The 13,953-nt window shown below is 35.3% G+C and overlaps 1 pseudogene; it reads right to left on the bottom strand.

Annotated features, from left to right (window-relative positions):
• Positions 1 to 7,797: 7,797 nt before the first annotated feature.
• LOC125129434 (MOB kinase activator 1B-like) lies at positions 7,798 to 8,527 on the bottom strand (annotated as a pseudogene).
• Positions 8,528 to 13,953: the final 5,426 nt, after the last annotated feature.

Genomic DNA, 13,953 nt, shown 5'->3' with positions numbered 1-13,953 from the left:
GATCTTACTCAGGCAGGATTGATGAAGGAAAGCATTGTGGAAAATATGATCATAGACTAAAGTTTTTAAATAAGATTTGTTATTTACTAAGAATTGCAGAAAAGAGGGGAGTTCCCACCAGCTATAGCAAAGCAACCATAACTAATTTCACAGCACATCAAAATTATCATGGTTTCTTTTATTATAGCAATACAAGGAAAGACAATTCCAAGAACTGCATTATAGTCAACAGGGGGAAAAGGACCTCAGTGATAATTAATGAAAAAGGAAATAGCAGTGACGAATTACCAAACAAAATGTCAACCCAAAAGGTGTGCCAATATCATACAATTATAAGGGGTCATAGAATCTATTCATTAATATTTTAAGGACCTATCACTTTGTTGAGATTTCAACTTTTACATATTCTGATATTTAATACTATTTTGTTATAAACATAATCTAGTTAAATTTCTGAGTTCTAAGGATAAAGAAAAACCTAATTATCTTCCTTGGAAAAAGAATAAATCATGCAGGAAAAAGAATCAGACCACCTTGTACTTAAAATATTAGAATCTAGAAGAAAATTTAGTATCATTTATATTGAGAAATAGGACTATGATCCAATAACTCTAATATAACCAAGATATCATTTAATCACCAATTTCAAAGAAAAATTCTTTGGAAATATGTGAATATTGATATAGAATATATCACTCAGCACAACTGAAGAAATATTAAAGGACTAAGCAAACCACAAATGAAAGGAAATACAGACCTCAATACATGGGAAGATGAACTAAATGAATGATGAGCTCTAACACATCTGTTACCTAGTGAGAAAACTAAACAGAAATGCGGAGTGGCTGAGTATGCATAATATGAATACTGTCAGTTCTGAAGTACAATTGGCATACTCAAGGAAACCCTGTTAGTAGACTCTTAACTAAAGGCAATTGAAATATATCAGTAAATCCTAGGAGTTTGGGGGTGGGGACAGGGACCAGATCTTTTCCCCACTGAGCCATTGGAGTACTCCTACAAAAACTTTTTTAAAATAAAAGTAATCAGTAAAAAAAAAAAAAAAAATGCACACATTTAAACAGAACAGTGAAGAGATATTGAAAATTAAAAAATGGGGAAAAGAGATAAGCAACTGCATACAAAAAAATGGAGGAGAGGCAACACTGACATTAGATAAAATTAAAGTTAAAAGTATTAAACAAAATAAAGCATATGCGATAATAAAAGACACAGTTTACAAGGAATATAGCAATTGTAAGCCAGTTTTTAAGGTATTATCTCTTAGCTTCAAATTTACCCTTCTATATTTGCCTTTGTGACGCTGGAACTAGAACCCTGGACATTGCATTTCTGATTTGTCAGCTTGCACTCTTAAGCTCTAGCAATAGCAGGAAATAAAAGGTGATCATAAGACAGAAGGAAGAGGAAAGAAACTCTTCTTACCATTTGTTTCTTGTTCCTATTGCCATCACCCCAATAAAGCTTCACTATGTCAGTAGTATTTCCTTACAACAGCAGCAGCTGACTATAGCTTCAGTTTTTCAGATACCATGCTGATTGTGCCCTCTCACAGAAACCAGTACCAATGGTGCTCTAGCTTCTCTTAGGGCTGGTTCCCTACCCCTCTGAGCCCCTCATCTAAACTCAGAAATGCTGTACCAGCCAAGCAGTACACTCTTTCTTGGTCCCCCAGATCTAGATATGGTAGTTGCTTCCTGCAGTTTCTAGCTCTTTGATATTCATGAGTTCTTTTTATGCCTCTTGGTACTTTAATATCCAATTAACTTTTTTTAATATTAAGTCATCTCAAATAACCATGAGATTCTGAGAAGATGGTGGTAGAGATGGTAGCATATATTTGAGATCTTTGAATTCCCACATAAAAAGACATTGCAACACAACGACAAAGTCAAAAACAAACAAAATTTGCAAACAAAGGGTTCTCTTCACAAGCCCCAGAATATAAGCAGGTGGGACAAGCCATCAGTAGTCACAAGACCTGTGTCTTAGTGTCTATGCTGGGGAAATCAGTGTGAAGCAGTGGGGCAACAGATGGACCTGAGAACAGAAAAATCCCACATAAACTAAAAGTTGTTCACTGGAAAGCATGGCAATTCAATTTGAGAAGAGCAGCTAAACTTAGGAGAGGTTTAGCATATTTTAGTAATCAAAGGTAGGTCTTAGAGTTGTCTGATCCCTATAAAACAGAAAAAGGAGCCCATAAGAAATTAGAAAAGCTTTCTGAACCAAATCTTCTAAGAAGTCATGCAAATCAAATCCATGTATAAGTGAGCATTGGAAAACCATTGAAGTCAAATGCCATACAAGTCACTGTAACAAAGGATGACAACAAAAAACAGAATTAACCCTGCAAGCAATGGAAACACACTAGAGAGACATGCTCAACATGTATGCAGATTGAAACATACATTTCAAAATGATCTAGGAAGTTCCATCTTGGTGCAGTCGTTAACGAATCTGACTAGGAATCATGAGGTTGCGGATTTGATCCCTGGCCTTGCTGAGTGGGTTAAGGATCCAGTGTTACCATGAGCTGTGGTGTAGGTCACAGATGCGGCTTGGATCCCGGATTGCTGTGGCTCTGGCATAGGCCAGCAGCAACAATTCCGATTAGACCCCTAGCCTAGGAACCTCCATATGCCATTGGAGCAGCCCTAGAAAAGGCAAAAAGACCAAAAAAAAAAAAGATCTAGGATACTTAATGTTGTTTAGTAAAAAGATAAGAGAGATGATAACAAAAATGAGAATTAGAGAAACTTAGAAATTAACTGATATAATAAGCAATGAGATCCTGCTGTATAGCACTGGAAACTATGTCTAGTCACTGATGATGGAGCATGATAATGTGAGGAAAACAGAATCTATACATGTATGTGTAACTGGGTCACCATACTGTATAGTAGAAAATTGACAGAACACTGTAAACCAGCTATAATGGAAAAAAATAAAAATCATTATATAAAAAAATTAAAATAAAAAAATTAGCTGACTTAGCTCAAAAAAGAAATAAAAATATTCCTGAGCCGAAGAATAAACTAGAAGAAAAAACACATCTCATCCCATCTCACACACACACACACACACACACACACACACACAAACCAAACACAACAAAAAATTCCTTACAAGAAATGGTAGATTAAAGGGAGTGAGTTTTTAAAACAAAATGAATAAATAAAAAGGTTTTGAGAGAAAATGACAAATATTAAATGTATAAAAAGAAGATTCAACATTCAGGAGTCCGTAAAAAAAAAAAATCTAGGAAATAGAATGTTAAAAATTTGCTGAAAAATATTGTGAAATACACATTAAAAGGGCATACTGTTAACCTGACAATATCAACCCAGAACAAATAAGACCAAGAAATATTCTACTAAAATTACTAGACTTGAAAACAAACAAACAAAAAAAACTTTGGGAATCTAGGGAAAAGAGTGCATATTTCATAAAGGCATCAAAAGTATATTTTCATCATACTTTTTAATAGCAATGCTTTATGCCAGAGGAATGGAGTAAGATGTTTAAGATACTTAAATGGAGTAAATATAAGTTAGATAAAGCAAAGTATAAGATAAAGCAAATGAGCAATTATGATATATTATAAATTTGTCATTACTTGTGATCTTGAGAATGAGGATTCTCATTGTGGAAAGAAAGATATAAAATAAAAAAAGACTGAGTAAAAATCCTGTGTTCCTGAATTACAAAAATCCTAGGAAACAAATCACTAACCAGTAGCAAATAGCAACCTTATCCTCCAGACTATTCTTTTGACATACAATTTTCTTTTAAAGGAAACAATGGCTTCTTCAAGATATGACTGATTCCAGGTCCACAGCAGAAAATATATTACAATATCTTGAAATACTATATAACAGAAAAAGTCAAACATAAAAGTCATGTCACAAGGATTCACAAGTCAAATTGGGGCTCTAATTGGCCATAGTTTGTATAAAAAATACAATATATTGAAACCAGTCAAATATGTTTAAACTTGTGAGTTTATAATAATGTTAAATATTATTTTTAAAAAGATTTTATTGGTCACCATGGTAGGCCTCCAAAGACATACAGTTCTTAAGATTTTTACTGTATGTAGAAAAAGGGTCTTAGCAGATATTAAGTTAGGATAGTGAGATGGGGAGTTTATCTTCAATTATCCAGATGGGTCTTAAACACAAGTATTCGTGTGAGGGAGACAGCAGGAAATTTGCAGACTGAAAATAACATTGTCAAAGAGAGAAGATGGAGGGAGTGCCATGAAAGAAGGATTGCGTTTTTGTCTCTGGAGACTTTGAAGTGAGTGTAGCCCTGCAGAAACCTTGATTTTGTATTTTTTTAAATGTTTTTGTTTCTGCTTTTTTTTTTTTGCTTTGCTTTTTAGGGCTGCACTCATGGCATGTGAAAGTTCCAGGGCTAGGGGTCAAATCAGAGCTGCAGCTGCTGGCCTGCACCACAGCCACAGCAAGGCTGGTTCCAAGCTGTGTCTGTGACCTACACTGCAGTTCATGGTAACACCAGATCCTTAACCCACTGAGCAAGGCCAGGAATCAAACTTGCATCCTTGTAGATAATAGGTTCGTCCACTGAGCCACAACAGGGAACTCCTGAAACCTTGATTTTGGCACCATAAGATTCATTTCAGACTTCTGGCCTCCAGCAGAATAAATAAATATTGTTTTAAAGCATCAAGTTTCTGGTAATTTGTTACAGCCGCCATAGGAAACTAATATATCACAAATCGTTGTCTTATAAAAGAAAAAAAACATGCATTCATAATGACTTTCCTAAATGAACCATACCACTTGGTGAAAATAGTAAATGGCTTGCATGTTCTTATAAAGTTATTCCAGCTAATAAAAACTTTAGGATATCACTATTTTGCAAACACCAATGAATTAATGAAGCTAGGCATTGAACACAAATGGCTGCAAACATTGAAACGGAATGAAAACAAGTTATAAGTGCCTTCAGCTGGAAATTATAGACTTATCAAAGGAATGAAAAGGTAGTTTTATCAAGTTTCTGTATCCTGAAGAATTTACAAGAAACAGAAAAAGAACATGTTTAATTACACCATGAATACATGGTTAGCAAAATTCAGACTATTTAAGAAATTGGGCAAGACAAACAGCTCAGTTCTTCAATAAATAGTAAAGAAAAAAAGGGGATGAAGGGAACACCTGTTTATAAAAAGAGACATATGACAAAGTTAACAAAAATAGGTAAGACTAAACTACAAAGTCTATGGGTGACCACTTGAGTGACTGAAAACCATAAAAACTAGAAGGAAATGAGTATTATAAAAGTTACAATACTAAAGCCCAGAGAGGCTTCTAGGATGGCTAGCCAAAAGTTCTGTTTCTTGGCCAGGAAGGTGGTTCCAAAAGTATTGTCTTAAAATGTTTGGGCTGCTGTAACAAAATATCACAACTGGGTAGCTTATAAATGTCAGACATTTATTCCTCACTGTATTCGAACATGGAAGTCCATGATGACACCACTGGCATTGTTGGGGTGAGGGCCTTCTTCCACGTCACAGATTCTTGTATTCTCAGTAGGCAGAAAGGGCTAGGTCACATTCTGTTACCTCTTTTATAAAGCACTAATCCCATTTGTGAGGCTTCTATCCTCAGGACTTAAGCACCTTCCAAAGCCCCCACCTCCGAATACCGTTACCTTTGGGGATTAGGATTTCAACATATGAGTTTTAGGGGGAAGGGAACCAAAAATTCAGACCATAGCGTATATTTAATCTTATAGTAATTCACTAAGCAACATTTTCTTTTGTGTGTTTTTCTATAACTTTTATTTTACAATAAAAAACAATAGAAATAAATAACAAGTACTAGACTAGTATACCATAAATAACTAAAAAACTGGACCAAATATAGGATATTAGTGTTTTCAGACTTTGGAAAACAGGAAGCACAAGCCTGTGATCCTAAAAAGAAGAGAAACCACTTAAGCGAGTCCTACAATCCTTCCACTTTTCTAACTGGAGGCACTTTGCAGAATGAAAAGAAGGAAGGGAGAGCATGGGCAGATCTGGGATATATCTGCATTCAGACCAACCAGAGTGGAGAAACATTAATGAAACATCAAGACATTCAGTAGAGACCACAAAAGGGTGATACCATAAGGCTAAATTTTGTCCATATTAAGACTGTTCTAGAATCTCGTGAACAGAAAAAACCTTAAATGGATGAAATAGTTGTGTCACAAAAAGTCAACATTCTTTAGAGGAAAACTAAAAATCCAGACTCAACAACATGAAAATCATCATATTCAGAATTGAATCAAAAATTACTATACATGCAGGAAAAAGTGACTGATAACTAGGAATGCAATTAGTTCATAGAAACAAACATGCAAATAAAATAGATGATTATATTAGTAGACACATAATTTAAAATAGTAATTAGAAATATTTTAAGGATTTAGAAGAAAACGTGAAAATGAGAGGAATGAAAGATAAAAGAACTAAAATGAGCATTTAGAACTGAAGAATATATCCAAAGTGAAAAAACAGAAAACAAATATACTTAATGGAAGATTGCACACTGTAAAATAAAGAATCAGTAAACTTAAAGGCATAGCACAGGAATTGTTCAAACCAAAGTACAAAGAGCAAAAGGGCTGAAAATAAATGAACACATTCACTCTGTGAGCCATAGGACAATATCAAGTGATCCAACTTAAATATATATAATGTTCTAAAGAAGGAGAGTAGAAATTTTTTTTGGTAAGATAATGGTCAAATACTTTTCAAATTTTAAGAAAATTATAAGAGTTCCTATTGCGGCTCAGCAGTTAAAAAACCCAGCTTGCATCTATGAGGAGGCGGGTTTGATCCCTGGCCCCACTCAGTGGGTTAAGGATCCAGCATTGCTGTGAGCTGTGGTGTACGTTGCAGACGTGGCTTGGATCTGGTGTTGCTGTGGCTGTGGTGTAGGCTGGCAGCTGCAGCTCTGATTGGACCCCTAGCCTGGGAACTTCCAAATGTCCTGGATGCGGCCCTAAAAAGCAAAGAAATAAAATAAAATAAAAAAGAAAAAGAAAAAAGACAACTATAAACACCCAACCCCATGAAACTCAAGGAACCCAAAGTGGAACAAACACAATAAAATCATACCAAGAGACATAAAAACAAATTGTTAAAAATCAATGATAAAGAGAAAAGTTTTTAATGAACCAAGACAAAAAAAGGGGGGGTGGTTAGCAGTTTACATGCTTTAGAATTAATGGAATAAGAATTAAAATGGACTTATCATTAGAAACAATGTAAAAAAAATCTTCAAAGTATGGAAAGAAAAAGGAAAACTATTAATCAGATTTCATACCTAATTAAAATATTCTTCAAAAATAAGGCAAAATAAAGCTATTTTTAGACAAAGCTAAGAAAATATATCCTTAACAGTCCGGCAATAAAAGCACTGTAATGATAAAGGAAGTTATCTCAGGCTCATTAAATAATACCAGGTCCTAAAAAGACAAAAGACAAAAATAATAATAATACCAGGAAATTGACCTGATTGACCATCCTGATTGACCTAACTGAAGTTATTTAAAACTACATCCAACAAAGAATACAGCTTATTTTTCTCCCCTCTAGCAATATGATATGGTTTCATTTATTCAGAATAAAGGAAAAGGAACCCAAACAAGCCCCACAAACCTAAGACAAAAGCAGCCAAGGTAAATACAGACAAAAATCCAAATACACTCCACACAGCTTCATTTAAGGAATAATTTGCATAGATCTGCATCCTTTTATCTGTCCTTTGAAGTGAGTTTTTCAATCAGTTCCTGGAATGGTGCAAGTTTTCTTCTGTTAATAAGGTTGAATTCCTGGACAGAAAAAATAAAGTGCTTGAACAGTGTATTGAGATGTGCTTCTTCCTGAATCTAGATCGCAGGGTCAAAATGCTGATGATAAAGGTGAGCATAAACCCAGAAGAGGCTTTTGAGTAGTTTTTGCCACAGACATGAGATTCTTTAGGAATAGAACACCAATTTTTGATGGAAATAATGTCTCATCATTCAACTGATCCTGAACCCACACCATGATGTAATCAATATGCTTTGGTGCAGAGTTCTTAATAGGCTTCTTTATGTTTGTTCCATCTGCCCAATGATATTCATACTTTGAGCCAGCTAACATCACGGGATAAATTTCTTCTGTGCAAAAATCTGTGATTGTTCCATAAAGCATGTTCTGATTGAAGAAACCCATGTTCATTGCAACCTACTCATTTAGCTCTTCCCCCTCAGGAAGCATGACAGCCATCTACAGGTTTCCACTGCCAAGTGTGGCCTTTGCATGCTGTAAGAGCTCATATTGGTGAGAATCCTCTGGAATGTTCTTTTTTGGTTTAAATGTTTTAGAGGAGCGACTACCAAACAAGAAACGCATGTTAGCCGTGGTGTGGGTTACAGGCTCAACGAATGCAAGGCCTCTGGGCAAAGGCGGCAGCAGCAGCCAGGCAAGGAGAGAAAGGAGAAGGAGAGGATGAAGAAGAGGCGGGGAGCACCAGATATTTGGCTGCCACAACTGCAACTTATTTTTTTTATTTAACATTGTTTTTAATTTTTAAATGACCCAAATATTAGTCATAGTTGCTTTCATTTATATCCTAATCATTACTTTCATTATTTGAAGATTGATTTTTTTAAATTTGTTTTTTATTAAAGTATAATTGATTTACAGTGTTGTGCCAATTTCTGACTCAGTGTCACTGCTATATTATACATTCTTTTTTTAGATTCTTTTCAATTGTGGTCTATCCCAGCAGATTGGATATAGTTCTGTGTTATACAGTAGGACCTTGTTGTTTATCCATTCTAAATGTAACGGTTTGCATCTACTAACCCCAAACCCCTAGTCTATTCCACTCACTTGCCCGTCTCCCCTGGCAACCACAAGTCTGTTCCCTGTGCCTTTGAGTCTGTCTCTGTTCTGTAGATAGGTTCATTTGTGCCATATTTTAGATTCATATTTTAGATAAATGATATCATATGGTATTTGTCCTTCTCTTTCAGACTTAGTTCACTTTGTATACTAATCTCTAATTGCATCTATGTTGTTGCAAATAGCATTGTTTCATTCTTTTTTGTGGCTGAGTAGTATTCCATTATATATATGTACCACTTTTTCTCTTTTTTTTTGTCTTTTTGTTGTTGTTGTTGTTGTTGTTGCTATTTCTTGGGCCGCTCCCGCGGCATATGGAGATTCCCAGGCTAGGGGTTGAATTGGAGCTGTAGCCACCGGCCTACGCCAGAGCCAGAGCCACAGCAACGCGGGATCCGAGCCGCGTCTGCAACCTACACCACAGCTCACGGCAACGCCGGATCGTTAACCCACTGAGCAAGGGCAGGGACTGAACCCACAACCTCATGGTTCCTAGTCGGATTCGTTAACCACTGTGCCACAACGGGAACTCCTGTACCACATCTTCTTAATCCATTCATCTGTCTATGGACATTTAGGTTGGTTCCATGTCTTGGCTATTGTAGTAGTGCTGCTATGGATATAGGAATGCAAGTATCTTTTTAAATTATAGTTTTGTCCAGATATATGCCCAAAAGTGGGCTAGATCATATGGTAATTCTATTTTTAGTTTTCTGAGGAATCTCCATACTGTTTTCCATAGTAGGTGTACCAACTTCTTTTCTCATCAACAGTGCAGGATAGTTCCCTTTCTTCACACCCTCTCCAGCATTTTTTATTTATAGATTTATTAATGATGACCGTTCTGACTGGTGTGAGGAGATACCTCATTGTAGTTTTAATTTGCATTTCTCTAATAATTAGTGATGTTGAGCCTCTGTTCATATTCCTACCGGCCATCCATTTGTCTTTGGAGAAATGTCTGTTTAGGTCCTCTGCCCATTTTCAGTTGGGTTGTTTGGTTTTTGGTTTTTGAGTTATTTGCATATTTGGAGATTAAGCCCTTGTTGGTTGCATCATTTGCAAATATTTCTTCTGTATGTTTTTTCCTTTGCTGTGCAAAAGCTTGTAAATTTTAGTGGGTCCCATTTGTTTATTTTTGTTTTTATTTCTGTTGCCTTAGGAGACTGACCTAAGAAAGCATTTGCACAGTTTATGTCAGAGAATGTTTTGCCTTTGTTCTCTTCTAGGGGTTTTATGGTGTCATACCTTATGTTTAAGTCTTTGAGCCATTTTGAGTTTGTTTTTTGTGCATGGTGTGAGGAGGGTGTGTTCTAGCTTCATTTATTTACAGGCAGTTCAGTTTTAACAGCAACACTTACTGAAGAGACTGTCTTTTTCCCATTTTATATTTTTGCCTCCTTTGTTGAAGATTAATTGACCATTGTTGTTGGCTTTATTTCTGGACTTTCCATTCTGTTCCATTGATCTATATGTCTGTTTTGTGCCAGTACTACACTGTTTTGATTACTGTAGCTTTGTAGTATTGTCTGAAGTCTGGGAGATTTATGCCTCCTGCTTTGTTCTTTTTCCTGAGGATTGCTTTTGCAATTCTGGGTCTTTTATGGTTCCATATATATTTTTGGATTATCTGTTCTGGTTCTGTGAAAAATGTCATGGGTAATTTGATAGGGATCACCTTAAATCTATAGATTGCTTTGGGTAGTATGTATGTTTTAACTATTAATTCTTATAATCCAAGAGCATGGGATATCCTTCCATTTCTTTGAATCCTTTTTAATTTCCTTTATTAATGTATTATAGTTCTCAGTGTATAAGTCTTTCACCTCTATACTCAGGTTTATTATTAGATATTTTATTTTGTTGTGATTTTAAAAGCCATTATTTTTTATTTTACATTCTCTTTAATGAGAAATAAAATTTCTGATATTTCATTGTTAGTATACAGAAATGCAACCAATTTCTGAATGTTAATCTTGTATCCTGCCATTCCTTTGTTGAATTTATCAGATCTAGGAGTTTTTGTGTGGAGTCCTTAGGGTTTTCTGTATATAGTATCATGTCATCTGCATATAGTGACAATTTTACCTCTTCCCTTCCAATTTGGGTATCTTTCATTTCTTTCTCTTGTCTAACTTCTATAGCCAGGACTTCTAATACTATGTTTAATAAAAGTGGTGAGAGTGGGCATCCTTGAGAACACAGCTTATTTGTGAATGCACAGGAAATATTCACCAAGATACATCATATGTTTAGCCATAAAAGAAGTTCCAGTAAATGTAAAATAATCAAAGTCATATGGCATGTATTCTGTGAACATAATGAAATTAATTTAGAAAATAATAACAAAATCATCTGTAAATAAATACTTAAATATTTGAGAATTAAACTACACAGTTCTATATAACCCATGGTTTGGTGAGTAGCATGGTAAATTAGAAAACAACATTGAACTAAATGAAATGGAATTATTTTAAAATTATAATGAAAATAATACTTCTAAACTTGTAGGGTGTAACTAAAGTAATTCTTGAGTTTCTGTTGTGGCACAGCAGAAACGAATCTGACTAATATCCATGAGGATGTGGGTTCGATCTCAGCCCTCGCTCAATGGGTCGGGGATCCTGCATTGCCCGTGAGCTGTTGTGTAGGTCACAGATGCGGCTCAGATCTCCGATTGCTGTGGCTATGGCAAGGCCAGCAGCTGTATCTCCAATTTGACCCCTAGCCTGGGAATGTCCGTATGCCGCAAGTACAGCCCACAGGCAAAAAAATAAATAAATAAAGTAATTCTTACAGGGAAATTTATGGTGCTAGTATTAGAAAAGAGGAAATATTTAAAAATCAAATGATCTAGAGTTCCCATTGTGGCACAGTGGAAACAAATCCAACTAATATCATGAGGATGAGAATTCGATCCCTGGCCTCGCTCAGTGGGTTGGGGATCCAGCATTATCATGAGCTGTGGGGTAGGTCACAGATGTGGCTCAAATCCCACATTGCTGTGGCTGTGGTATAGGCCAGCAGCTGTAGCTCTGATTCAACCCCTAGCCTGGGAACTTCCATATGCCATGGATGTGGCCCTAAAAAGCAAAAAATAAAATAAAATAAAATATTGAAGAAATAAAAATCAATGGTCTTAAGCTTATATTTTAAAATGTTAAAAAAGTGTGGCCCTAAAAAGAAAAAGAAAAAGAAAAAACTAAAAATTAAAAAATTTAAACAACAGGGAGTTCCCATCGTGGTGCAGTGGAAACAAATCCGACTAGGGACCATGAGGATGCAGGTTCGATCCCTGACCTTCCTCAATGGGTTGGGGATCCAGCATTGCCATGAGCTATGGTGTAGGTCTCAGATGCGCTTCAGATCTGGTGTTGCTGTGGCTGTGGCATAGGTTGGCAGCTGTAGCTTGGATTAGACCCCTAACCTGAGAACCTCCATATGCCATGGGTGTGGCCCTAAAAAGCAAAAAATAAAATTAAATATTAAATAAAAATCAATGATCTTAAGCTTATATTTTAAAAAGTTAAAAAAAAGTTAAACTCAAAAGTAGAAAGAATGAAATAAGGAATAGAATAATGAATAAAAATAAATGATATAATAATTGAACCAAGAGCTAGTTCCTTGAAAAGATCAGTAAAAATTGATAAACTTGTTGCTAGACTGATCACACACACACACACAAATGAAAGAAGACAAAAATTGCCAAAAAAGACAAAAATCAAACAGGAGAAAACTCTATGGAGCCCACATGCATTAGAAGAATAATAAGGACCTGTTTTGTTGAAAACTGTGCTACTTAGATACAACTGAAAATTCTTGAAAGACTAAATTAACAAAACTGGCATAGAAGGTGAAAGGAAACATGAATAGCTCTCCTATTTGAAAAAATGAAATTGATTATTTAAAAACTTCCCACAAAGAAAAGACAAGCCCCACATGGTTGGACTGGTAGATTCAAACAAGTATTAAAGGGAAAGCTTCGCTAATCTTATACAAGGTCCTTCTGAAACACTTGCAACTCATTTTATGATGCCAAATTATCTTAATACCCTAAAACCAGACAGAGACTATAAGTAAACAGAACTACAGACAAATATTCCTCAGAAAATAGATGCAAAAATCCTTATCATAATATTATAAATCGAATCCAGCAATGCATAAGAATGACATTTTATTAGCAAGTAAAATTTATTCTAGAAATGCAATATTGATTTAATTTTTATAAGCAGCAGATATTTAACTTGAAATGGGTCTTAAACCTTAAACATAAACACTGAAACATAAAACTTCTGGAAGAAAACCTAGAAGAAAATCTTCCCAGAACTGGAGTAGAAAACAGTTTTTGGGATAAAACACCAAAATTCTCATGATGAGCAGTTCATGGGTTAAGAATCTGATTGCAGAGGTGAAGGTTTCATTCCTGGCCTGAAGGATCCAGCACTGCCACAGCAGTAGCATAGTATTCAATCCTGGCCTGGGACATGGGTGCATTGAAAAAAAAGTTCCCATCGTGAAATAAAAAAGTGGTAAATTTATTTTATCAAAATAAAGATTTCTGTTCTTTTTAAAAGTGCTCTTATAAATTTTATGGTTAAATAAATTATTTAATATGTAAAATATATTTTATGAGGTAAGAAGTTAAAGTGATTGGGGAACTGGTTTCAAAGGTTATTGAGAGAGGGAGCAAGTGGGATCTGAGATGTAACTGTTTAGACATAAATTGCAGACACCAATGAGAGCATCCTGACTCTGCTGACATCCCAAAGTAATGCTCAATGCCAGGAAATCTTGGCATCTTTTAAAACCCTATTTGGTAGAGTAAGACCATACTTTATCCTAAGACAGAATGTGAGAGCAGCTCTATGTTTTAAGACTAGTTTGAAATCTACCAATACTCTTTTAAAAAAAATAATTTATCATTCTGACTTTCCTACTTTTTTTTCTCTTTTCCAGCTTTTTCTTAACTCTTAGCTGTTGGTTTACAATGTTCACCCAATTTACCCTTACTTAATTGT

This window comes from Phacochoerus africanus, chromosome 1, assembly GCF_016906955.1.
Source record: "Phacochoerus africanus isolate WHEZ1 chromosome 1, ROS_Pafr_v1, whole genome shotgun sequence".
NCBI lineage: Eukaryota > Metazoa > Chordata > Mammalia > Artiodactyla > Suidae > Phacochoerus > Phacochoerus africanus.
The sequence above is the reverse complement of the archived record's forward strand: the minus strand, read 5'-3'. Positions and strand labels throughout refer to the sequence as shown.